At 46.7% G+C, this 27,727-nt stretch overlaps 1 long non-coding RNA gene across 1 annotated transcript in view; it reads right to left on the bottom strand.

Annotated features, from left to right (window-relative positions):
- Positions 1-3,309: 3,309 nt before the first annotated feature.
- LOC135178513 (uncharacterized) overlaps positions 3,310-27,727 on the bottom strand; it is a 74,659-nt gene continuing 50,241 nt past the window's right edge. The window contains exons 2-4 of the long non-coding RNA XR_010303579.1: positions 24,846-24,968; positions 24,163-24,345; positions 3,310-3,416 (exon numbers count right to left, since the gene is read on the bottom strand). This is a non-coding gene — a long non-coding RNA (uncharacterized LOC135178513). The remainder of the gene's footprint in view (positions 3,417-24,162; positions 24,346-24,845; positions 24,969-27,727) is intronic.

Below are 27,727 nucleotides of genomic sequence, written 5' to 3' on the forward strand. Positions count from 1 at the left end.
CATTGTCTGATCAGTTCAGTATCTGTGGTCAAGCTGAAATCTTGTGATCTGCCTCCAAGCCCCATGGGCTAGGAGGTAACAGCTGACACTAAAGGCAGAATGAAAGCCCTCAGTAAAGAAAACTGCTTGTCCTAGGAAAAGGTAACTTCACAAACTGTCCTGCACCTGGGTCAGCACAATCCCAAGCACAACTCCAGGCTGGGTGGGGAATAGCTGAGAGCAGCCCTGAGGAGCAGAACCTGGGGGTCTGGGCTGATGAAAAGCTCAAGAGGAGCCTGCAGTGTGAGTGCAGCCCAGACAACAACCATGTGCTGGGCTGCAGCAAGAGCAGTGTGGGCAGCAGGGCAAGGGAGGAGATTCTCCCCCTTTGGTCTCCTGAGACCCCCACCTGGAGTCCTGTGTGCAATTCTGGAGCCCCCAACACCAGAAGGACATGGAAGTGGTGGAGCCAGTCCAGAGGAGGTCACCAAGATGCTGAGAAGGCTGCAGCAGCTCTGCTCTGAGGACAGGCTGAGAGAGTTCCTGGAGAATGGAAGGATTAGAGGAGACCTTGGAGTGGCCTTCCAGTATCTGAAGAGGCTAGAGGAGAGCCGGGGGGGCGGGGGGGGGGACGGACTGTTAACAAGGTCTTGCAATGACAAGACAAAGAGAAAAGGGTTTAAACTGGCAGAGGTGAGATTGAAACTGGATGTTAGAAAAGGGTTCTTCACAGCGAGGGTGGCAACTGGCCCAGGTTGCCCAGGGAGGTTGTTGATGCTCCCTCCTTGGAGGTGTTCAAGGCCAGGTTGGATGAAGCCTTGAGCCACCTGTTCTAGTGGGAGGTGTGCCTGCCTATGGCAGGGAGTTGGAGCTGGATGATCTTTGAGGTCCCTTCCAACCTAAACCATTCTATGATTCTATGAAATAACAATGTACAGGAAAAAAAAAATCATTGAAAGTTAAGAGCCTTTATGGTTTACTCTTCGGTGAAATCATTACATAGTAGAAGCAGATCTTTTTCTTTCCTCCACAGTTACTTCTTCCCAAAAGACACTTCAAGTAACCCCAATACCAAAACTAGAATCTGACCTTTGTGAGTTGCATCAAAACACAGCAACCCACCTGGTTTTTTTTTTAAGGAAGGCAGTGACAGTGTCTCCTTGTTGCTGCAAGAGCATATTGTCATTCTGCAAAAGCCACATGGGGTAGGTATGTATTTATAATGAGCTTGTGCTCAAAGCCTTCCCTGAGAATAATGTGCTGGGTCCTAGGCTCTCATCACAGTTAGTTCCTGTGATGTTCTTTGAGCTTTACCATAGCTTTGTGCATTGAAGTCACACTTCAGATAAACCACATACCTTGAAAGCATCACAAGCTTGAAAATAACTCCTCATTCACATTCTCAGACAGGTTGGACAGCCCTGTGGGGCATCCCAAACCACAGGGAAGCTGGGTACAGGAACAGATTACTGAGGCAATGTGTGAGAGATCAGAGGCAGTCTAATCACTACCAGAGAGAAGGTGCTTTGTGATCGTCTCACGCCCTTCTAACCCACACTGTGGATGAATTAGAAGACATTTGAAGAGAGAAAAAACAAAGTAGTGTCATTGCTGAGGTTATTTTTTCCCAGTTGGATTACCTGCATGCCTCTTGTTGGTTAGAAACTGAGCTTGAGCCCCTTCAGGTGCAGACTGTACTGAAACTCCTCACCTCTGTCGTTATTTGTGGAGTTCTGTGGGATGCTTTTGTTCTTTGCTGCATTTCAGTTCTCTTCGAGGCATATACAGCATCCAACATGTCACCTGGGTTTGTGAGACTTATCCTGAGGCCTGGCACAAGGCAGACTCACTGGAATGGTTTAAATCAGAACATAATGAATCAAACAGAACCAGCAGGTTAACCTGTTTGTCCTCCCCAACACAAAAGGAGAGGAAAAGTAGCACATAAAAACTCAGGATTGAGGAAAGAGTGAGATTAAAACAGATTTACTGAGCAAAATCAGAGAGTCACTGGAATGGTTTAAATCAGACCAAAATGAATCAAACAGAACCAGCAGGTTAACCTGTTTGTTCCTCCCAACACATAAGGGGAGGAAAAGTAGCACATAAAAACTCAGGACTGAGGAAAGAGTGAGATGAAAACAGATTTACTGAGCAAAATCAAAGAGTCACTGGAATGGTTTAAATCAGACCAAAATGAATCAAACAGAACCAGCAGGTTAACCTGTTTGTTCCCCCCAACACAAAAGAGAGGAAAAGTAGCACATAAAACTCAGGACTGAGGAAAGAGTGAGATGAAAACAGATTTACTGAGCAAAATCAAAGAGTCACTGGAATGGTTTAAATCAGACCAAAATGAATCAAACAGAACCAGCAGGTTAACCTGTTTGTTCCCCCCAACACAAAAGAGAGGAAAAGTAGCACATAAAACTCAGGACTGAGGAAAGAGTGAGATGAAAACAGATTTACTGAGCAAAATCAGATAAACATAGTACAAAATGCATAACTGCCTGGCACCTGAAAGGTGGAATTGAACCACTCTGTTGGTAGAGAGCTACAAGTTTGGAGCCTGCACTCCAGACCACTGAGGACCATCCATAGAATCATAGAATCAACCAGGTTGGAAGAGACCTCCAAGATCATCCAGTCCAACCTAGCACCCAGCCCTATCCAGTCAACCAGACCATGGCACTAAGTGCCTCATCCAGTCTTTTCTTGAACACCTCCAGGGACGGTGCCTCCACCACCTCCCTGGGCAGCCCATTCCAATGCCAATCACTCTCTCTGTGAAGAACTTCTTCCTAACATCCAGCCTAGACCTACCCTGGCACAACTTGAGACTGTGTCCCCTTGATCTATTGCTGGTTACCTGGGAGAAGAGGCCACCCCCCACCTGGCTACAATGCCCCTTCAGGTAGTTGTAGACAGTAATAAGGTCACCCCTGAGCCTCCTCTTCTCCAGGCTAAACAGGCCCAGCTCCCTCAGCCTCTCCTCATAGGATTTGTGCTCCAGGCCCCTCACCAGCTTTGTTGCCCTTCTCTGGACATGTTCCAGCACCTCAACATCTTTCTTGAATTGAGGGGCCCAGAACTGGACACAGCACACAAGGTGTGGCCTGAGCAGTGCTGAGTACAGGGGCAGAATAACCTCCCTTGTCCTACTGGCCACACTGTTCCTGATGCAGGCCAGGATGCCATTGGCTCTCTTGGCCACCTGGGCACACTGCTGGCTCATCTTCAGCTTACTATCTATCAGTACCCCCAGGTCCCTTTCCTCCTGGCTGCTCTCCAGCCACTCAGTCCCCAGCCTATAGCGCTGCTTGGGGTATAGTATGAATGAGAGCAGCAGATTCAACTCAATCCATCAGAGTCATACATTTGGTCTGAACAAGATTTGAACCAGTCATGGAAGGCAGCGGGTCCAGAAGTTGTTACTCCTGAAGTATAAACAAATTATTTGACTTAAAAGATTTGGGGTGTTTTATTTTCTGCTCTATTTGCTGAAAGAGATAAATACAATTCAATCCATATCTTTAAGAAACAAAAAGACATTAACAGTCCTATTATTCCCCCTTGCCATTTGTCTCAAAGCCCTGTCTCAGACCTACCGATGAGTGGTGTTTTGCAATACTTCCACGAGATTGAAACTACTTCTGTGAGGGCAAAATGAATAGCAGGGCAGGTATGTGACATTTCATACACACTACTTCCAGTTTAGAGGTGACAGAATCACAGGAGACATTAAGCCCAGGCCACTCACTTTCCCTGCTGCAAAATGCTTCCTTGAAGATTTCTTCCTAATCATTTAGACAATTAAGTTACACTGCCCTAGAGGCAGGAGAAATGACTCCAAAACAATGCCTCCACTTAGGGTCATAGAATCAGTCAGGGTTGGAAGGAACCACAAGGAGCAGCCACTTCCAATTCCCCTGCCCTGCCCAGGGACACCCTACCCTAGAGCAGGCTGCACACAGCCTCAGCCAGCCTGGCCTCAAACACCTCCAGCCATGGGGCCTCAACCACCTCCCTGGGCAACCCATTCCAGCCTCTCACCACTCTCCTGCTCAACAACTTCCTCCTCACATCCAGCCTGACTCTCCCCACCTCCAGCTTTGCTCCATCCCCCCCAACCTGTCACTCTCTGAGAGCCTAAAAAGTCCCTCCCCAGCTTTTCTGTAGCCCCCTTCAGATTCTGGAAGGCCACAAGAAGGTCCCCTGGGAGCCTCCTCTGCTCCAGCCTGCACAGCCCCAACTCTTTCAGTCTGCCCTCATAGCAGAGCTGCTCCAGCCTCGTGGCCCTTCTCTGGATGTGCTTCAGCATCTCCACATCCCTCTTGTAATAGTGGCTCCAGAACTGGATGCAGTACTCCAGGTGGGATCTCACCAGAGCAGAGTAGAAGGGAAGAATCTTCTCTCTGGCCCTGCTGGCCACACTTCTGCTGCTGCAGCCCAGGCTCTGCTTGGCTTTCTGGGCTGCAAGTACACACTGCTGGCTCATTTCTAGCCACAAGTAAACATTGTCTATCATGCATGTAATCAAGTAGTGCCAAACAGAACTTAACACTATGTGGTGATCTAAGGAATGTTCTGCAGTACACAAGTTCCAGACAGAAAATTTGGCAGATTGAGGTAATCATCATATACTTTGTGCTGCTTGAGATTAATCCTCACCCTTCTAACCTATGCCAGCTGTAAGGAGGAAAACAATAATCACAGGAGTTCAGTGAAGTGACTCACGAATGTGAAAATCAAAGTGATAGATATATATATATAAATACACACATGGGAAATGTTGATGTGTGAGATAGCAGTGGAATTTATTTAGTATAAAGTATGCTTTTAATGAACTAATATCTAAGAAGACATAAGAAGCATCTCTCTCAATATGAGAAGACATAAGAAACATCTCTCTCAATATGGTATCAATTATTGGAAAGACTTTATGCTTTCAAAAAGTTCTGTTTATGTGAATTAATCATCCATGTATGACTACAAATACTTGAGATCTGTAATCAGAAGGCAATACCTATGCACATAAAATGTCTCAGTCGTTATAAACATGTATGTTATTTTCATAGAATCATAGAATCAACCAGGTAGGAAGAGACCTCCAAGATCATCCAGTCCAACCTAGCACCCAGCCCTATCCAATCAACTAGACCATGGCACTAAGTGCCTCATCCAGGCTTTGCTTGAACACCTCCAGGGACATCAACTCCACCACCTCCCTGGGGAGAACCATCCAAAAGGAGGGACAGTGTAAAACTGTGAGCTGTGTAAAAAAAAAAAAGATAGGAGCTGTCCAAAAGCAGAGACAGTCCAAAATGGGAATTCTGTCACTGCTGAAAGCTCTCCTGTTAGGCATTCTGTGAAGGTGGGAGCTTTTTCCAGGCAGGAACCTCTTTGCCTTCTCTCTTGCTCTCTTTATGCTTTTCTAGACGAAGTGTCCATTTACCATTTTATACTGGGCACAAAAACCCAGCCAAGCACCAGCCCGGCAGAGAGCTACAAGGATGCTGAAGGGACTGGAGCACTGCCTGATGAGGAAAGGCTGAGAGCCCTGGGGCTGTTTGATCTGCAGAGGAGAAGACTGAGAGGGAATTGAGAGAATCACAAGATCACAGAATCACAGGATGTTAGGGTTTGGAAGGGACCCAAAGAGATCGTCGAGTCCAACGCTCCTGCAGGAGCAGGACAATCCTAACACAGATCATAGAGGAACACATGCAGACAGGCCTTGAAAGGCTCCAGAGAAGGAGACTCCACAACCTCTCTGGGCAGCCTGTGCCAGTGCTCTGGGACCCTTACAGTAAAGAAGTTCCCTCTTGTATTGAGGCAGAACCTCTTTTACTGCAATTGAATCAAGCAGGTTGGAAGAGACCTCCAAGCTCAGCCAGTCCAACCTAGCACCCAGCCCTGTACATCAACTAGACCATGGCACTAAGTGTCTCATCCAGTCTTTTATTGAACACCTCCAGGGACAGCACCTCCACCACCCCCCTGGGCAACCCACTCCAATGCAAATCACTCTATCTGTGAAGAAATTCCTCCTAAACAAATGTCTATCAATATCTGAGGGCTGGAGGTCAGAAAGGAAGGGACAGCCTCTGCTCATTTGTGCCCTGGGATAGGACAAGGGGTGGAAACTGCAGCACAGGAAGTTCCACTTCAACATGAGGAAGAACTTCTTTACTATAAGGGTGACAGAGCACTGGCACAGGCTGCCCAGAGAGGTTGTGGAGTCTCCTTCTCTGGAGCCTTTCCAGCCCTGTCTGGCTGTGTTCCTGTGTGACCTGCATTAGATTCTACAGTCCTGCTCTTGCAGGGAGGTTGAACTCGCCCTCCAGAGGTCCTTTACAACCCCTAACATCTTGTGATCTGTGATTTAGCAGTCTGTTCAATAACTGCTCCTAGTCAGAAAAGCTTTTGCTGCTGATCCAAGATTAGCCTATCTTGGGTGGCAAAGAAAAGAGAGAGGAGGAAAAAAATATCTGCATTTAAAAACAATTCTGCCTCCCAGAACTTCAAAGAGTTCCCTTCTGTCTGTGACTAACGTTAGCTACAACACACACCAAGGTGTTCTTCTATCACAAACAACAAGCAATCCAAAGACAGTTCTTACATGAAGTGTATTGCCTAGATTCAACAAGAACAACAGCAACAACAAAAAACCAAACCCAAAACACAAAGCTGCATGCTGACTTGACACCAGTGTAGCTTCTTTGTCTGTGGAGTCCAGACAGTAAAATTTAGGAGGAAGAGTGTTGTTATGTCTGTGTTTGTTAGGGACAACCAAACACACACATGCCAGACAACTGCTTCAGCCTCTGCCTGTTCACATTCTGCAAACACTTTGAGCTATTTATAAAGATCATAGAATCAAGCAGCTTGGAAGAGACCTCCAAGCTCAGCCAGTCCAACCTAGCACCCAGCCCTGGCCAATCAACCAGACCATGGCACTAAGTGCCTCATCCAGGCTTTGCTTCAACACCTCCAGGGATGGTGACTCCACCACCTCCCTGGGCAGCCCATTCCAATGCCAATCACTCTCTCTGACAACAACTTCATCCTCACATCCAGCCTAGACCTCCCCTGGCACAACTTGAGACTGTGCCTTCTTGTTCTGTTGCTGCTTGCCTGGCAGAAGAGCCCAACCCCACCTGGCTACAGCCTCCCTTCAGGTAGTTGTAGGCAGCAATGAGCTCTGCCATGAGCCTCCTCTGCTGCAGGCTGCACACCCCCAGCTCCCTCAGCCTCTCCTCACAGGGCTGTGTCCCAGGCCCCTCACCAGCTTTATTGCCCTCCTGTGGACACCTTCCAGCACCTCAACATCTCTCTTGAATTGAGGAGCCCAGAACTGGACACAGCACTCAAGGTGTGACCTGACCAGTGCTGAGTACAGGGACAGAATAACCTCCCCTGTCCTGCTGCCCACACTGATATCTGGGTTAAGCAATTGCCATTAGAGTGATTTTATTCTTTTAAATGAATTGAGCTTATTTTTCCCCTGCATCTCCAGATGGCATATTGTGCAGGATGATCATTAAATCTGTATTAAGACATTTGCATAAAGAAAAATGCTAGATTTCAGTACCTGCTCCTTCTCTTAGTGCTTCTTATATTGCTTCTTGCTGCTCTGACAGACAGAAGGTTCATTAAGCTCTCTAGCTGACCAGATGACAACCAAGGAGCTAAAGATTGTATTCAGCTAAGAGTTCACTCTACCAAAAAGAAACCACCAGCAGCTCATCTTGGAGCATAAAGATTACATTATAGTAAGTATTCAGCTAAGAGATCACACTACCAAAAAGAAACCACCAGCAGCTCATCCTGGAGCCTAAAGATTGTATTCAGCTAAGAGATCACTCTACCAAAAAGAAACCACCAGCATCTCATCTTTTAGCCTAAAGATTACATTGTAATAAGTATTCAGCTAAGAGATCACTCTACCATAAAGATACCACCAAGAGCTCATCTTGGAGCCCAAAGAGTATATTCAGCTAAGAGATCACTCTACCATAAAGATACCACCCACAGCTCATCTTGGAGCCTAAAGATTGTATTCAGCTAAGACATCACTCTACCAAAAAGATACTACCAGCAGCTCACCTTGGAGCCCAAAGATTGTATTCAGCTAAGAGATCACTCTACCAAAAGGAAGCCACCAACAGCTCATCATGGAGCTCTAAAGATTGTATTCAGCTAAGAGATTACTCTACCAAAAGGAAACCACCAACAGCTCATCTTGGAGCCTAAAAATTACATTATAATGAGTATTCAGCTAAGACATCACTCTACCAAAAAGATACTACCAGCAGCTCACCTTGGAGCCCAAAGATTGTATTCAGCTAAGAGATCACTCTACCAAAAGGAAACCACCAACAGCTCATCTTGGAGCCTAAAAATTACATTATAATGAGTATTCAGCTAAGACATCACTCTACCAAAAAGATACTACCAGCAGCTCACCTTGGAGCTCAAAGATTGTATTCAGCTAAGAGATCACTCTACCAAAATGAAACCACCAACAGCTCCTCTTGGAGCCTAAAGATTACATCATAATAAGTATTCAGCTAAGAGATCACTCTACCAAAATGAAACCATCAAGAGCTGATGTGCAAAAAAACCTCCAAACCTGAAGAACATATGCAGAGTGGTTTTCCTGTGCTGTTTGTACCACTCTGGCAGAGATGTACCTGCAGCTCCATTTGGCAGACTTGCAGCTTTCACAGGTTTGTCACTGGAGTAGTTTGGATTGCAAAGAACAGCTCCTTTCCATGCTTTTATGTTGATTAATCCAGCTCCTCACAAATATATTCAGGATATAGAGGATATTAAACTATCTTCCCCCCCCCCCCCCCCCCCCCCTTTCCTGTACAGCAGGAGATCTGGTTTTAATTCAGGCATAAGCAGTGTTTCCTCAAGCTCATTCTTCCTGTATAGAAAACCAACCAAACAAAATCAAAATCAAGTGGATTGAGCTATCCAAAGAGACCATAAAGGACTTTTTTCCCCCTAAAATAAGTTTTTCTTACCCAACTGCTTTCATTCTTCAAGATAACTCTGGGTTTTTTCTCAGCTTCCTGTATTTTCTACCAGCCTGCTCCATTGGTTGGAAGGGACCTCAAATGTCTCTATGTATTCATGGCAGCCTACAGATTACAGTGGCTGTATCAAGAGACTCATACAGTTTCACACTGCAGATCCAAAGTTTTGCCTATGCTCCACAATCTCTTTCTTACACCTGGCATCTGACGGACTATGAAAACTAAGACATTACCAGTTCCCTAGAAAATAGGATTTCCTAGGTGTGTCAGTCTTGTGGAGGCAGGCAATTAATGTAGCTGTGTCAGGAATTACAGAAACAGGATTATTTTATTTTCCTGGAACCCAAACCCCAAAGTATAGACAAAAAATGGGTTGGATTACTGATAGGTTCAGCTTGCATGGGAATTTCTTCTGAAAGAACATTATAGATAACTTTAGATATTTAGGAAGACAGGAAATGGAAAAGGCTAAGCTAGAAATGCAGCTTTACCCCACTAGCAGTCAGGCTGAGCAAAAGATTAAGAGAAGAGCAGGTCTTACTCATGGAGGTGAGATAGGCATTCAGCAATGATCCCTGACTGGATTCCTCTGTGGAAGCAGCCTTCTGACTCTGCAGGCAACATCGCAGAATCAGTCAGGGTGAGAAGGGACCACAAGGGTCATCTAGTTCCACCCCTCCACCCTAGATCAGGCTGGCCAGAGCCTCTAGAGATGGACTTGAGGATGCTGGTAGACGAGAAGCTCAACAGGAGCCAGTAGAGTGCACTTGCAGCCCAGAAAGCCAAGCAGAGCCTGGGCTGCAGCAGCAGCAGTGTGGCCAGCAGGGCCAGGGAGGTGATTTTCCCTCTCTGCTCTGCTGAGACCCCACCTGGAGTCCTGCATCCAGTTCTGGAGCCCCTGGGACAAGAGGGCTGTGGAGATGCTGGAGAGTGTCCAGAGCAGGGCCAGGAGGATGCTTAGAGGCTGCAGCAGCTCTGTTGTGAGCACAGACTGAAAGAGTTGGGGCTGTGCAGGCTGGAGCAGAGGAGACTCCCAGGTGACCTTCTTGTGGCCTTCCAGGATCTGAAGGGGGCTACAGAAAAGCTGGGGAGGGACTTTTGAGGCTGTGAGGGAGTGCCAGGACTGGGGGGAATGGAGCAAAGCTGGAGGTGGGGAGACTGAGACTGGAGGTGAGGAGGAAGTTGTTGAGCATGAGAGTGGTGAGAGGCTGGAATGGGTTGCCCAGGGAGGTGGTTGTGGCTCCATCCCTGGAGGTGTTTGAGGCCAGGCTGGCTGAGGCTGTGTGCAGCCTGCTCTAGGGTAGGGTGTCCCTGGGCGTGGCAGGGGGGTTGGAACTGGCTCCTCCTTGTGGTTCCTTCCAACCCTGCCTGATTCTATGATTCTATCAGTGGCATAAGATCATGGAATGACTATTAGCATAACGTATTTATACAAGGACAATGCATGTTTAATCTGTTCTTAATGGTGAGATAATAACAGGTTTCCCCATAGGGAATGACAATATGATTTTCAACTCCCTGAATTAATAATCCTGCAGAATACTGCAGACCACTATTTCACTCACCTGCAAGAATGAGATTTTCTCTTTGGTTTTATTTTGCCATGCAACTAAGGAAACCTCTAAACCAAAGATGTGGGCAGACAGAAGAGAGAACTAATTAACTGAAGGCGAGTAACCCAGGAAAATTAAGCTTGAATTGGGGGTTGTACAAAGACTTCAAGGGTGACAGTTTAAAATGCAGCATTTATGGCCTTGAGTGGTTAAGACCTTGTAGATTATTCTTTTCAAAAGCATGAAACATCAAAGGCAAGGGGAATTGGATTGGAATAAATCTGTGCATACAAAGCAATAGGAAAAGGAAAGGAAGAGCTCCCAATGGGTTTGTAGAAGTGCAAGGCTCCTTAAGATCCTCAAAATCTACACAGGATGCAACCATAGAATGGTCTGGGTTGGAAAGGACCTCCAAAGCTCATCCAGTCCAACCTCTTCTGCAGCCAGCAGAAGCATCCTCAAGCAGATGAGGTTGCCCAGAGCCCTGTTGAGCCACATCTTAAATATCTCCAGGGATGGGGCTTTACCTACCTCCCTGGGCAATCTGTTCCAGTATTCCTCTACCCTCATGGTAAAGAACCTGTTCCTAACATCCAATCTGAATCTGTTTTTCTCTAGTTTGAAGCCCTCATCCTTTCACTACAAGCCTTTGTACACAGTCTCTGTCCATCGTTCTTGTAGCCTCCTTCAGCTACTGGAAGGCTGCTATTAGGTCTCCCCTGGAGCCTTCTCTTCTCCAGGCTGAACAGCCATGGAGAAGAGTGAGATTGTCAAAGGAACATTGTCCAGGAACTCCAAGTTCTCCTTAGATGGTCCTTAGTGGCTGCTCAGCTGTGACAGGTCCTTCCATGTACAACATGTCCTAAGTCTGTAAGCTCCTCTTTTTATACTGTTGCTAAATTCAGTGTTCATTAAGCAGAAACAGGGGAGAAAGATGCTTCTGAATCACTGATGTCAAGTGCCACTGTATAGCAAATGTGAGCCTAGGACACACCAGGAAGTTTTTTCCCAGAAGAAACACAGCTTTATAATCTCTATATAAGATGTTGCTTTGATTCTATCAGGAGTAACATGGATCAGCTTTTGAATGAATGTGTTAGAAGTGGGGATTGAAACTTAGGATGTGTTCAAAAGGGCTGCTGAAATAACAGGGCTCCTTGTGCTGCAGAAGAAAGTGGAGTTTGGGTTTTCTTATGCCTCCTGCAGTGAATGCTGAAGAAGAAAGGGCAAAGAGAGAAAGCAAAGTCTCATAAGGTGTCTAGAAAACATCAAAGTGAAAAAGAGATATTGCCACTGAAGGATGAAAGGAGTGGGTATTGGTATTTGGACTGGATGCTCCTGGTGGTCCTTTCCAACCACAGCAATCCGTAGTGATGAGATGTTGTGCTGAGGGATTTGGTTTAGTCAAGGACTTGGCAGTGTGAAACTGATGATTGGACTTGAGGAGCTTGAAGGGCTTCTCCATTCTAAGCAATTCTGTGATAAGCCCTGAATAGATGCAGCCAAGAAACCAGAGGGTTTCTAGCCAAGTGGAATAGCTGCAACAGGAGGGTGAGAGAGGGACAAACACAGCAATTGGTGAGCAAAAGGGAGCAAAGCAGCAGTGTGAAGAGAAATCTCTTCCCTGGATGTTTTCTATGTTGGGACATGTTTCACATCATTTCTTTAGGCTGTCTGAAAAACTCCTCTTTCATCATCCTCAGTGGTCTGCACTGCTGAAAGAGGCAGAAGAAAAGGATTTCACCTCTATACATCTTGTGTGTTTCAGTGCTAGGCTGCATGTGATGAGGAAGTTGTTGGCAGAGAGAGTGATTGGCATTGGAATGGGCTGCCCAGGGAGGTGGTGGAGTGGCTGTGCCTGGAGGTGTTGAAGCAAAGTCTGGCTGAGGCACTTAGTGCCATGGTCTGGTTGACTGGCCAGGGCTGGGTACTAGGTTGGGCTGGATGAGCTTGGAGGTCTCCTCCAACCTGGTTTATTCTATGGTTCTCTCTTCATCTTCTTCTCTTCTTTTCCTATTTTCTTCTTCTCCTCTTCCTCCTCTTTGCCTTCTCCTTCTCCTCTTCACCGTCCCTGGAGGTGTTGAAGCAAAGCCTGGCTGAGGCACTTAGTGCCATGGTCTAGTTGACTGGCCAGAGCTGGGTGCTAGGTTGGACTGGATGAGCTTGGAGGTCTCTTCCAACCTGGTTGATTCTATGATTCATCTTCTCTCCACCTTCGCCTTCATCTTCGTCATAGACTTCTTCATATTCTTCTTATTCCTTCTTCTCCTTCCCCTTCTACTTCCTCTCTTTCTTCCTCATCATCATCACTTATTTTTTTCTTAGCTGATTAAGACAATCTCTACCTTCTTCCAAAAGATAGAGTAGCTTTTTAACAAGCTTAGGAATCTCCTCTTAGTAATGACTATGGATTCAGGGACATCCCTGTTGTTTTCTAACAACATCTATCCTGAATTCCTCAGAAGGGTGAAAGAAGTATTACAATAAATCACAAGCCAGTGAGTTTTCTCAGCTGTCATGAAACTGTATATATGGGTGAAGATGAAGTGCAGAGACTTTCTGCCAAATGGCAGCTTTGTGTTTTTTACCAAACTGTTCAAGTATTTTTGAAACAATGTTTTAAATGATATTATATCATTTTACTCTCTGGTAAGAGTTAGTGGCCCTGCAGCTTCACTGTGATTTAGTTTAAATGCTAGTCCTTCAAATTTATTCTTTCTCCATCAGAGAGAGTGAGCAATGATTTATATTTTATGTGTATATCATAGAATCAAGCAGGTTGGAAGAGACCTCCAAGCTCAGCCAGTCCAACCTAGCATCCAGCCCTAGCCACTCAACCAGACCATGGCACTAAGTGCCTCAGCCAGGCTTTGCTGCAACACCTCCAGGGACGGAGCTGCTGAGGGGCCTGGAGCACAGCCCTGTGAGGAGAGGCTGAGGGAGCTGGGGGTGTGCAGCCTGCAGAAGAGGAGGCTCAGGGCAGAGCTCATTGCTGTCTACAACTACCTGCAGGGAGGCTGTAGGCAGGTGGGGTTGGGCTCTTCTGCCAGGCAACCAGCAACAGAAGAAGGGGACACAGTCTCAAGTTGTGCCAGGGGAGGTCTAGGCTGGATGTTAGGAGGAAGTTGTTGTCAGAGAGAGTGATTGGCATTGGAATGGGCTGCCCAGGGAGGTGGTGGAGTCGCCATCCCTGGAGGTGTTGAAGCAAAGCCTGGATGAGGCACTTAGTGCCATGGTCTGGTTGACTGGCCAGGGCTGGGTGCTAGGTTGGACTGGATGAGCTTGGAGGTCCCTTCCAACCTGGTTAATTCTATGATTCTATAATCCTGTTAAGTTAACTTGAAGATTTGTACATTTCCTGCAGTGCAATCATCTCACAAAGCCATTCTCAACAGTCAGGAATCTCCTTTTTCTTCCTTCCTCTGGGGTGTATTCCCCAGGGAAGTTTAAACCCCCCTTTTCATCTTGCTTAAAGTAAGGCAAACAGGTAAGGTTAAATACAGAGAACAAACCAGTTTGCAACGCCTTTGGGCTGTCACTTATAGAGAATGCAGTCAGAGTAGCTTGCAACCACCATCAACTCACTTCCAGTTCCTTATCCAGAATTAAGCATCAGAAATACAGGAAAACATTGTGCACAGAGTGAATTTCTATAGGAAAGAGGGTGATAAATGTGGTAGGGTTTTCACAAAGCTTGAAGCCTTTCTGCAGGGCGGGGGAGGGGAACAAAAAGAAAGAAAATAAAGGGAAAAAAATAAAAAGCAATTAAAATACCAGGATAAAACAGAGGAAGTGTCTGCTGAAGCTGAAGGAGTAGTTCACACACTCAGCCAGGAGAGGGACTGCTGAAGTCTGACTCATGCTCTGCCCAGCAGAAACTGCCTTGCTTCTGCAGAAAAGGCAGCTTCAGGGCATTGCTGCTGCCAGGTGAAGAGTTTTGCTTTAGATCCTAACCTGCAGCCTGCAAGCTCTCCTCCTGCAAATGCAGTTAAGTCCTCAAGCTTCCAAAAAAGGCATACATCTCCTAAAATACTCTATTGTCTATTGGGAGGTGTCCCTGCTTAAGGCAGAGGATTGCAACTAGATGATCTTTGAGGTCCCTTCCAACCTAAACCATTCTAGGATTTTCTTCTAATGGAGGAAGTGGCTTATTTTGACTTAAAATGGCAAAGAAACATCTCCAAGGCTTAAATTAATTAGTTAGACAGCAATTCTCTCCTATGAGGACAGGCTGAAAGAGTTGGGGCTGCTCAGTCTGGAGAAGAAGAGGCTCCCAGGTGACCTTCTTGTGGCCTTCCAGGATCTGAAGGGGGCTACAGAAAAGCTGGGGAGGGACTTTTGAGGCTCTCAGGGAGTGCCAGGAGTGGGGGGAATGGAGCAAAGCTGGAGGTGGGGAGAGTCAGCCTGGCCGTGAGGAGGAAGTTGTTGAGCAGGAGAGTGGTGAGAGGCTGGCAGGGGTTGCCCAGGGAGGTGGTTGAGGCCCCATGGCTGGAGGTGTTTGAGGCCAGGCTGGCTGAGGCTGTGTGCAGCCTGCTCTAGGGTAGGGTGTCCCTGGGCATGGCAGGGGGGTTGGAACTGACTGATCCTGGTGGTCCCTTCCAACTCTGCCTGATTCTGTGATTTGAGACCCCCAGTACTAGCATGGTGTGAGGGGGATCCTCTGCACAGAAATATCACTCAGTTAAGCAATTTGAACCAAAGCAAGGCACAGACCACGAACCAAAGCAAGGCAGAACCCAAATCAGTCACAAACCAAAGCAAGGCACAGACCAAACCAGTCACAAATCAAAACGAGGCACAAGCCATGAACCAAAGCAAGGCAGAAACCAAATCAGTCACAAACCAAAGCAAGGCGGAAACCAAATCATTCACAAACCAAAGCAAGGCACAGACCACGAACCACAGCAAGGCACAAACCAAATCAGTCACAAACCAAAGCAAGGCACAGACCACGAACCACAGCAAGGCACAAACCAAATCAGTCACAAACCAAAACGAGGCACAAGCCATGAACCAAAGCAAGGCACAGACCACGAACCAAAGCAAGGCACAGACCACAAACCAAAGCAAGGCACAGACCAAACCAGTCACAAATCAAAGCAAGGCACAAACCACCAAACTCTGCAATACTCACCCACATTCCTGAAGAATTTGCTTAAACAAAGCAATAAAAAACGATGAGAGATGTGAAGTTGATTGTTTCTTTTCCCCCTCACGCTAATTTGGATGCACAGCAGTGGGTGTTTGTCATGGGTTTTCAAGCAGAGTTGCTCCAATTCTACATAAAAAAAATCAGACTCTATTCCTCTATCATTTTTTTCCACAGTGCAGAAAGTATTTAAGTAATCATCAAGGTAGAAACAGCAAAATCTGTCAATGCTTTCTTGAGCTTTAACCTCCAAGCTTCTGCCTGTAGATAACAGACTCCATTCCCCATTGCCACAAAGACTTTTAATCAATGCATTACCTCAAATTAATACATGCTGTGAAGTAAAAGCATTTAGGTTTGAATTTCTCGTGCTGAAGGGAAAACTATTCTCTTCCTATTGCCAAAGGTGTCATAGACTCATAGAGCCAAGCAGGTTGGAAGAGACCTCCAAGCTTAGCCAGTCCAACCTAGCACCCAGCCCTGTCCAGTCAACCAGACCATGGCACTAAGTGACTCATTCTGTCTTTGCTTGAACATCTCCAGGGATGGCAACTCCACCACCTCCCTGGGGAGCCCATTCCTATGCCAATCACTCTCTCTGACAACAACTTCCTCCTAAGATCCAGTGAGCAGACAGTGTAAGCTTGCAGCCCAGAAAGCCAATGCCAGCAGATCCAGAGAGGTGATTCTGACACTTCACTCTGCCTTGGTGAGAACTCACCTGGAGTACTGCATCCAGCTCTGGAGCCCTTAATATATGAAGGACATGGACTTGATGGAGTCCAGATGAGGACCACCAAAAAAGATCAGGGGATTAGAGCACCTCTGCTACATAGACAAGCTGAAGGAGTTGGAGTTGTTCAGCCTGGAGAAGAAAATGCTCCAGAGAGACCTAATAGCAGCCTGCCACTACCTGAAGGGGGCTAAAAGAAGGATGCAGAGAGACTGTTTGCAAAGGGGACAGGGACAGGATAAGGGAAATGGCTTCAAACTAGAGAAGGGCAGATTTAGACTGGATGTTAGGAACAGTTCTCTTCTATGAGGGTGGTGGAATACTGGAAGAGGTTGCCCAGGGAGGTGGTTGAGGCCCCATCTCTGGAGATATTCTCAACAGTGCTCTGGACAGCCTGATCTAGTTGAGGATGCTCCTGTTGGCTGCAGAAGGGGTTGGACTGGATGGGCTTTGGAGGTCCCTTCCAACCCAGACCATTCCATGAGTCTAGTATGCAAGCCACAGAAAACAGGTTTTAGAGAGAGAGTTTAAAATGTAACAGTTTGATGCATCATGGCACAGCAAAGTGTCAGATGAAAATAGAGGGACAAAGCTGGTGAGAGGGCTGGAGCACAGCCCTGTGAGGAAAGGCTGAGGGAGCTGGGGGTGTGCAGCCTGCAGAAGAGAAGGCTCAGGGCAGACCTCATTGCTGTCTACAACTGCATGAAGGGAGGCTGTAGCCAGGTGGGGTTGGGCTCTGCTGCCAGGAAAGCAGCAACAGAACAAGGGGACACAGTCTCAAGTTGTGCCCAGGACAGGTCTAGGCTGGATGTTAGGAGGAAGTTGTTGTCAGAGAGAGTGATTGGCATTGGAATGGGCTGCCCAGGGAGGTGGTGGAGTCACCATCCCTGGAGGTGTTGAAGCAAAGCCTGGATGAGGCACTTAGTGCCATGGTCTGGTTGACTGGCCAGGGCTGGGTGCTAGGTTGGGCTGGCTGAGCTTGGAGGTCTCTTCCAACCTGCTCAATTCTATGATTCTATGAAATTGAAGCTGTGCTGGGCAGAGGCAACTGCAAAGTTAAGCACCAGTCTGTAAAAGTAGTTCACTAGAGCACTTAGAAGAGCCATTAAGCCAACTTCTCCTGCTCATGTAGGAGTTCCATAACAAAACCTCATTTTACAATACAAGCAAATGTCTCCCCAGCCATTTCAAACAGGTTTCATCCCTGCTTATTTTAATATGTGAAGATGCTGTGCATGTGGTTTTATGTAAAGTTTTAATATGCCTAATAAGGTTGAACTAGTGTGGTGAATAATCAGTCTTTAATAGAAGTGGGGGAAGAGGCAAACTAAGCAATTGCTGTGTTCCTCTGGCTTTGGCTTTCTACCGAGACTTCTGCTCTTAATCTCTAAGGTTTTTATGGTGCATTTGTGATAAGGAAGTTTTAAGATGGGGAAAAGAAATAAAACTTGAAGCAGTCTTCTAATCCTAATAAAGGTTTAAACAGGGAGAGGTCAAACAGCTCTGAAATGTCACCAAGCCACAGAATGGTAGGGGTTGGAAGGGACCTCAAAAGATCATCCAGTCCAACCTCTCTGCCAGAGTAGGATCACCTAGGGCAGGGCACACAGGAATGCATCCAGGCAGGTTTTGAATGTCTCTAGAAAAGGAGGCTCCACAATCTCTCTGGGCAGCCTGTTCCAGGGCTCTGTCACCCTCACAGTGAAAAAGGTTTTTCCTTATGTTCACATGGAACCTCCTCTCCTCCAACTTGCCCCCACTGCTCCTTGTCCTGTCATTGGACATCACTGAGCAGAGCCTGGCTGTGTCCTCCCAACACTGCTCTTCATATCTTTATCAGCATGAATGAGGTCACCCCTCAGGCTCCTCTTCTCCAAGCTAAAGAGCCTCAGCTCCCTCAGCTTTTCCTCATGTGCCAGGGACACAAATATGTCAGATTTTATTTGAACCCAGCAAATTGTGCTCATTTAGGGCCTCTCTCAATAGTTAAAAGTAACTTTAATACTAATTTCTGTAAGTAGAGTGAAAAGTCATTTAATAAATTCAATCACCAAAGTCCAACAGGAATCTTTCCCCTCTTTGACTGCAGGAGCAATGTCAGCTCTTCCACCTCAGGGTTGTCCTTGCAAGGGAACTTTTATGATACACCCTGAACATTTCAATCCTGCTCTGCAATATTTGCTTCCAGCCTACAGGCACCACTGAACATATAAATCCCTGCTTTCTGTGCAGGGATCATGCTAGTTCCACAGGTGAGGGAAATCTGAGTTACATCCCACTTTAACACTACGCTGTGTTCTAAAAGCACAGCCTGGATTGGTTTTGCCTGTTGGCATTCAAGAGATTTAAAAGAGCATTTCCAAGCATCTCATTTTAATGTTTCTGATTGATGCTACAAGATGTAGATGAATCAATTAAATGTTTGGGTGCCAAGACAGGGGAGGAATAGGAATTAATTTCTCAAAAGTAAATAGATCAATTTGGGGATAAAAGCATTTTATTTCAGTGGGTCTCTGGACTTAAAGGTCCTACCACACTGTTAGGTAACTGACTGATTAACTAGCTAATTAACTAGATAGATAGATGGGTGGATAGCTAGGTAAATAGACAGATAGGTAGATAGATACATATATACATAGATGGATAGGGAGGTAGGTAGATAGGTTGGTAGGTAGGTATATAGGTAGACACATAGGTAGGTAGATAGATACATATATACATAGATGAATAGGTTGATAGGTAGGTAGATAGATATGTACATAGATGAATAGGTTGGTAGGTAGGTAGATAGATACATATATACATAGATGGATAGGTTGGTAAATAGGTAGGTAGACAGACAGGTAGGTTGTTTGGTAGGTAGGTAGATAGATACATATATACATAGATGGGTAGGTAGGTAGACAGATAGACAGGTTGGTAGACAGGTAGGTAGATACATATATATACACATGGATAGGTAGGTAGATAGATAGGTAGGTAGACACAGATAGGTAGGTAGATAGGTTGGTAGGTAGATAGGTGGATAGATGCATAGATGGGTGGATAGATGGGTGGATAGATGCATAGGTGGGTGGATAGATGCATAGGTGGGTGGATAGATGCATAGGTGGGTGGATAGATGCATAGGTGGGTGGATAGATGCATAGATGGGTGGATAGATGCATAGATGGGTGGATAGATGCATAGATGGGTGGATAGATAGGTAGATAGATCTGCTGGCTTACATTTAGTTGTATGTCAGTTACAACCTCCAGGTCCCTTTCTGCTGACAGCTCTCCAGCCACACTGCCCCAGGCCTGTAGCATTGCTTGAGGTTGTTGTGACCCAAGTGCAGGACCTGGCATTTGGCCTTGCTGAAGCTCATCCCATTAACATTGGCTATGGATCCAACCTATCCAAGTCCCTCTGTGGAACCTCCCTACCCTCATGACAATCATCACTGCCACCTAACTTGGTGTCATCTGTGAACTTACAGCTGACACACTCCTTGTCTTTATCAAGGTCATCAATAATGATGTCAAACAGAAGTGGTCCCAACACTGAGCCCTATGGCTTTAACATGTCAAGTGGATACACAATGACTCTTACAGAAGTTCAGCCCTATCATATATCTATCTATCTATCTATCTGTCATCTCCAATAAACAGCCTTTTAACCTGGACAGTTAATGAATCTTTCTGACCTCTACATCCATCTCAAGTTTCTCATTTCACTGTTGCACAGGAATCCATCTGCTTATCATGACAGTCTGTGTGGTGACCTGGAGTGGTTGAACCTCATTGCACTGTGCACAGCAGGGAGATATTGCTCCCCACAAACAGCATGCCCATGGTGGCACCAGGAGGGTGTGGGAAGTTAATGTCCCATATTAGCACAGCAAAGGCATTTTTAAATGGCTTTAAAGCAAACAGGGAATGAGTAAATCAGGAAATTGCTGGTCTCCTAAGTTCATGCTTTTGAAATAGCACTCAGAGACTGATTTGTGGTCATCTGATTATGCACTGCAAAGGGCTGAAGGGACAATGTCCCCCCTGTTGACAATGATAAGCAAGAATGAGGTTGCTTATTGCTGCTGACACCTGCTGAAAGTACTACCCAAGTACTTTCTGCTGTTGCTGGGTTTCCTTCTGCTGTAATTAAAGAGACATCAGAGCAGCACTGCCTTCTGCTAGGTCTCAAACCAAAGTCAGCAATGTGCTCAAGTGGCCAAGAAGGCCAATGGCATCCTGGCCTGGATCAGGAATAGTGTGGAGAGCACCAAACCCTAGAATCATAAAATCAACCAGTTTGGAAGAGACCTCCAAGATCATCCAGGCCAACCTAGCACCCAGCCCTATCCAGTCAACCAGACCATGGCACTAAGTGCCTCAGCCAGGCTTTGCTTCAACACCTCCAGGCACAGTGACTCCACCACCTCCCTGGGCAGCCCATTCCAATGCCAATCACTCTCTCTGCCAACAACTTCCTCCTAACATCCAGCCTACAGACAATGCTAATCCTTGCTATGGTCATGGTGGAGACTTTATTGCCACTATTGTTTGGATTTGTTCCTACAAAGGCTTTTTAAGTTCCTTTGGAACAGAGCTGTTGCATTTTCCTAGTCAGGATTTCCCCCCTCTACCATCTCCCACCATAGATGCTGCTGCTGCTAATTTTCCCTTGAGCACTGGCATATATTGCAGTGGATTCTCACTGCCAAGACATATGAGGCACACTCAGCCATTCTGATTTGGGCAAGCTGCCAGTGTGAGGGCTGGCCTCTACCACCATGGTTTTTCAGCAGGGAAATTTGTTCAGAGGAGGAAATTTGCAAAGTGAGAATAAGCCCTCAGCACCAAATCCCTTTCAAAAGGCAATGTCAGTGGGAAATTATTTTCTCTGTACCTTTTTAAAAGCAAGTGAAATATGTCATAGAATCATAGAATTAACCTGGTTGGAAGAGACCTCCAATATCATCCAGGACAACCTAGCACCCAGCCCTAGGCAATTGACTAGACCATGGCACTAAGTGCCCCAGCCAGGCTTTGCTTGAACACCTCCAGGGATGTCAACTCCACCACCTCCCTGGGCAGCCCATTCCAATGCCAATCACTCTCTCTGACAACAACTTCCTCCTAACATCCAGCCTAGACCTCCCTGCCACAGCTTGAGACTGTGTCCCCTTCTTCTGTTGCTGGTTGCCTGGCAGAAGAGCCCAACCCCACCTGGCTACAGCCTCCCTTCAGGTAGTTGTAGACAGCAATGAGCTCTGCCCTGAGCCTCCTCTGCTGCAGGCTGCACACCCCCAGCTCCCTCAGCCTCTCCTCACAGGGCTGTGCTCCAGGCCCCTCAGCAGTTTTGTCACCCTTCTCTGGACACCTTCCAGCACCTCAACATCTCTTTTGAATTGAGGAGCCCAGAAGTGGACACAGCCCATTCCAACGGCAAATCACTCTCTCAGTGTCCTTCAGCTGCCTCTCTCTGGATGCAATATTTATATTCTTTTGCTGCAACTGCACAATACACTGCAACATTCTGCAGTGAAGCCATAATGCTGCTGTGCTGTGTCCACTTCACAACCAAAATGAGGTTTATGTCACAAGAGGATGTACTGTTACTGCTTGGAGGCTTCAACTGAGTGACTTCTTTGTTAGCCATGGCCTTACTTACATACACAAGTAACAAAACACTTCCACAAAGGATTTAATTTAACCTTTGCAAATACCTTAAGAAATGAACAGAAATTATTTTTTTCCTTTCTTTTTTCTTTTCTTCCTTGCTACTCTTCTCATGGAAAGAAAAATTGCATTTTGAGTGACCTCATTGCTGTCTACAACTACCTGAAGGGAGGTTGTAGCCAGGTGGGGTTGGTCTCTTCTCCCAGACAACCAGCAACAGAACAAGGGGACACAGTCTCAAGTTGTGCCAGGGCAGGTCTAGGCTGGATGTTAGGAGGAAGTTGTTGTCAGAGAGAGTGATTGGCATTGGAATGGGCTGCCCAGGGAGGTGGTGGAGTTGACATCCCTGGAGATGCTCAAGCAAAGCCTGAATGTGGCACTTAGTGCCATGGTCTGGTTGATTGGATAGGGCTGGGTGCTAGATTGGATTGGCTGAGCTTGGAGGTCTCTTCCAACCTGTTTGGTTCTGTGATTCTATGAATATGTTTAGGCACAATGATGAATTCAGCCTTAATTTCTAATACTGCTAAGCCCTTTTTTAAGGCAAGGCAGACACTGAGTGTGCTTTGGTTGCCCAACTCAGCAGGAACCACTTATCTCAGCCCAACCATGAATGTCCTGAGTAATTAACCAGCTTCAATATGACACTCATTCATTTAACTGAAATAAGGAGTGGGACTCCTAAATTTGGAGTTAACCTGAGACTGCTAATGCTACAAAAATATGTTATTAAGGAAAACAACACAAAGGGAAACTCTAAGCAACTATATCAGCAGGAAGGCTGAAGCAACTTCCCTGCTGGTGAAGAATTGAAGTCATCACATTACATCTCTTCACCTATTTGTTCTTGCTGATTAAACTGAACGAGCAGTGTAACTGCTGCTTACTCAAAGGAGGGAGTCACTTCACTGGTGGAGAGAAGAGGATGGGTGGACTTACTCCTTTTGGCTATGTTGGCACCCTAGGGATGATAATAGGAAATCAGAAATGCAGGCATGTGAGCCCTCTGCCTACAGGACTCCAGGACAGAGAATCTCTTTGCCTGCTTAGGTAAGGCTATACCTGGAGGCAGGGGGGGGAAGCTCCAGTGAATGGAAGAAGCAGGAAGATAGCAGATAAGGAATGGCTGCCACACCAGAAGGCTCTGCTGCCATTCAGGGAGGCTTGGACGAGATGCAGAGTTGAGCAGGAAGAAATTTAATGCAATTCAACAAATGCAAATGTCTTGCACCTGGGAAGGAACAACCCCAGGGATCAGTATAGGTTGAGGACTGACCTGCTGGAAGGCAGCAAAAGGAAAAAGGATCTGGGGGTCCTAATGGATAGGAGGTTGAGCATGAGCCAGCAATGTGCTCTTGTGGCCAGGAGGGTCAATGCCATTCTGGGGTGTCTTAGAAGGGCTGTGGTTAGTAGGTTGAGAAAGGTTCTTCTGTGCCTGTACTCTGCCTTGGTGAGGCCCCATCTGGAGTACTGTGTCCAGTTCTGAGCCACTCAGTTCAACAGGGACATAGAACTGCTTGAGAGAGTCTGGCACAGAGCCACAAAGATGCTGAAGGGAATGTAGCATCTCTCTTAGGAGGAGAGCCAGAGGAAGCTGGGGCTGTGCTGGTTGGAGGAGACAGAGATGATCTTATTCATGCTTATCAATATGTAAAGACTAAGTGCTAGGAGGCTGGAGCCAGGCTCTGCTGGGTGATGCCCAGGGACAGGACAAGGGACAATGAGTGGAAACCAAGACAGAGAAAGTTTCACTTAAACACGAGGAGGAAATTTTTCCCTGTGAGGGTGCCAGAACCTTGGAACAGGCTGCCTCTAGAGATATTCAAAACCCACCTGGAGCTGTTCTTGTGTGATCTGGTCTAGGTGATCCTGCTCTGGCAGGGCAGTTGGACTGGATGAGCTTTGAAGGTCCCTTCCAGCCCCTGACATTCTGTGGTTCTGTGATTCTGTGAATGTGACTTTTAAGAACAGCCTTCTGAGCAGTTTTTTAACTGCACACTGAGCTGATTAGAAGTTGCTAGAACTGGTTGTAAAAACATACCTGGTTTGGCATGTCATAGCTCTCTGAAATCTTCATCCTCACTCTTCAGTCTGCTGTGGATACTGCAAGACCTCTGCAAGCTGCAAGGATGGATGATGATGCTTGATTCTCCTCTCTGTGTTTCCCTGCTACTGGGCTGTGTTTTGGGGTTTTTTTTCCAACTTCCAACATTAAGTCCTCCCCCTAATAAAGAATATGAGAGTCAGAAAAATCACAACACATTCCTCAGCACAGATAAATGTGTGAATAAAGCAATGGACAATGACAGTGCTATGTGTGCTTTAAATACAGGAGAAAACAGCTGCCTGGTGAATTTGCTTTCCCACAGCCAAAACCACTTCACTTGTGTTTAAGAAAAGTGGCAAACAGTAAAAGTAATTAATAGAAACAGCTGTCACTGGGGCTACTTAAGTAAGAAAAACTGATGTGAGTACTTGAGGGGATATAACATTTAATAACAGATACTTACAGGGAACTTGATGTGTTCCAGGAACTGCACTTAGAGCAATTAATCCTTAGGACACCCCAGGGAGGCGACTTGGTAAGGAATAGACTTGGTTTACAGAAAGGGTTATAAGTCTGGAAAGAAGCTGGCTTTGAGCTATGCCCAAGAATAAACAGCACTTGGGCAGGAACAGCAGGGCAAGAGCTGCTGAGGGTTTGGATTTCTGTTCTGCACTCACGTCATGACAAGTGTCAGAAGCAGAGTGACGTGGGAGAGAAGCACACACTTATTTCTTGCATGTGTCTGGGCGTTCTGGTGCCTAAAAGTGGATCTCACACACTGAAGCCTCGTGGAAAGATACCTAAAAATACATTGGTGCAAGTAATCAGGCTGGAAATCCACAGGGTTTAAGAGCAATGGAAGTTAAGATTGATTTCAGTAAGAGCGTGGAGGAGGGAAGAGAAAACAAAAGTAAATGGCAAATTGCTTTACTTCCAGAAATAGGAGAGAAGAGCATTTCACAGAATCATAGAATCAGCCAGGGTGGAAGAGACCTCCAAGCTCAGCCAACCCAACCTAGCACCCAGCCCTGTCCCATCAACCAGACCATGGCACTAAGTGCCTCAGCCAGGCTTGGCTTCAACACCTCCAGGGACAGCGACTCCACATCTCCCTGGGCAGCCCATTCCAATGCCAATCACTCTCTATCTGCTTGCTTATGCTTTGAGGATAAGACAGGAGTTGACCTGAGCTGCAAATGTCTCCTGTTTTCCCTTGGGCAGTGAACTGTTTGAGCAACAGAGGGTGGAAAATAAATGCAAAAAAGGACAAACCAGAAAACAGAGAGAGTCATAGAAACAGGCAGGGTTGAAGGGACCACAAGGAGCAGCCAGTTCCAACCACCCTGCCATGGGCAGGGACACCCTACCCTAGACCAGGTTGCACACAGCCTCAGCCAGTCTGGCCTCAAACACCTCCAGCCATAGAGCCTCAACCACCTCCCTGGGCAACCCATTCCAGCCTCTCACCACTCTCATGCTCAACAACTTCCCCCTCACAGCCAGGCTGAATCTCCCCATGTCCAGTTTTGCTCCATTCCCCCCAGTCCTGTCACTCTCTGACATCCTGAAAAGTCCCTCCCCAGCTTTTTTGTAGCCCCCTTCAGATCCTGGAAGGCCACAAGAAGGTCCCCTGGGAGCCTCCTCTTCTCCAGCCTGCACAGCCCCAACTCTTTCAGGCTGTGCTCACAGCAGAGCTGCTGCAGCCTCTCAGCATCCTCCTGGCCCTGCTCTGGACACACTCCAGCATCTCCACATCCCTCTTGTCACAGTGGCTCCAGGACTGGATGCAGGACTCCAGGTGGGGTCTCAGCAGAGCACAGCAGAGGGGGAGAATCCCCTCCCTGGCCCTGCTGGCCACACTTCTGCTGCTGCAGCCCAGGCTCTGCTTGGCTTTCTGGGCTGCAAGTGCACACTGCTGGCTCATGCTGAGCTTCTCATCCACCAGCACCCCCTAAGTCCAAAGATCTTCACTTGGAATTTATAATTCCTGAATCACATATATTCAAAATACTCTTTAATGTTTTTTTTTTCCTCTCTTCCCCAACAGACTCATGGAAGCAAATTTTCATCTACCTTACCAAGGTTATTGCCTCCACAAAATAATTTGCTGTGCTTCCATTTAAAAGCATTTTATTGGACATCCCAATTACAGCCTATTATTTTTATTACTAGCATTAGATAGGAGTAATAGGCCAATATGCCATTATAAAGGCAACAACAAAACCATTCCTTCTTTCAAACAACTTAAAATGTTCTTTGCTTAATGGGATATGTAAAATGTTATAATAAAAACCATTTGGAATTGCAGTGATTTTCCTAATAGAATGGTGGCACAAATAGCACCTTCCAATTTTCCTCTTCTAATTGTTGCATCCAAAACAACTCAGCAGTGCATTAATATGGGCACAGTCGTTTTTAGTCATAGAGTCAACCAGGCTGGAAGAGACCTCCAAGCTCAGCCAGTCCAACCTAGCACCCAGCCCTGGCCAGTCAGCTAGACCATGGCACTAAGTGCCTCATCCAGGCTTTGCTTCAACACCTCCAGGGACAGCGACTCCACATCTCCCTGGGCAGCCCATTCCAATGCCAACACTCTTCTGCTGCTGCAGCCCAGGCTCTGCTTGGCTTTCTGGGCTGCAAGTGCAACACTGCTGGCTCCTGTGGAGCTTCTTGTCCACCAGCACCCCCAAGTGCCTCTCCTCAGGGCTGCTCTCCAGTCACTCACTGCCCAGCCTGGAGTTGTGCTTGGCATTGCCCCGACCCAGCTGCAGGACCTTGCCCTTGGTCTTGTTGAACCTCCTGAGGTTGGCTTGTGCCCATCTCTGCAGCCTGTCCAGGTCCCTGTGGATGGATCCTGCCCTCCAGCCTGGCTGCTGCACCACACAGCTTGGTGTCATCAGCAAACTTGTTGAGGCTGCACTCAATGTCTCTGTCCATGGCACCAATGAAGATGTTGAACAAGACTGGTCCCAGGACTGATCCCTGAGGGACTCCACTTGTCACTGGCCTCCACTTAGACATGGCACCATTGAGTGCCACTCAAGATAACAAGCCCTCTCAGGCTCTCCTCATAAGGAAGATGTTCAACTTTCTCAATCAAGATGATGAAACATTTCTCTTATGAGTAGAGCCTAAGGGTGCTGGGGCTCTGTTGCTTGGAGAGGAGGAGCCTGAGAGGTGACTTCAGTCATGTTTAGCAATATGTAAAGCATGAGTGGCAGGAGGCTGGAGCCAGGCTCTGCTGGGTGATGCCCAATGACAAGACAAGAGGTACTGGGTGGGAGCTGAGGCAAAGGAAGTTTCATGGAAACATGAGGAGGAATTTTTTCCCTGTGAGTTGTGCCAGAACCCTGGAACAGGCTTCTCCAGGGGGATTGTGGAATCTCTCTCTCTGGAGATATTCAAGACCTACCTGAGTGTGTTCCTATGTGATCTGCTCTAGGTGATCCTCCTATGGCAGTGGGGTTGGACTGGGTGAGCTTTTGAGGTCCCTTCCAACCCCTGGCATTCTGTGATTCAAGACGAACAGAACTGTTCAATAACGTGCTTAGGGCTGGCG

The sequence above is a fragment of the Pogoniulus pusillus genome, chromosome 9 (genome assembly GCF_015220805.1).
Source record: "Pogoniulus pusillus isolate bPogPus1 chromosome 9, bPogPus1.pri, whole genome shotgun sequence".
Classification (NCBI taxonomy): domain Eukaryota; kingdom Metazoa; phylum Chordata; class Aves; order Piciformes; family Lybiidae; genus Pogoniulus; species Pogoniulus pusillus.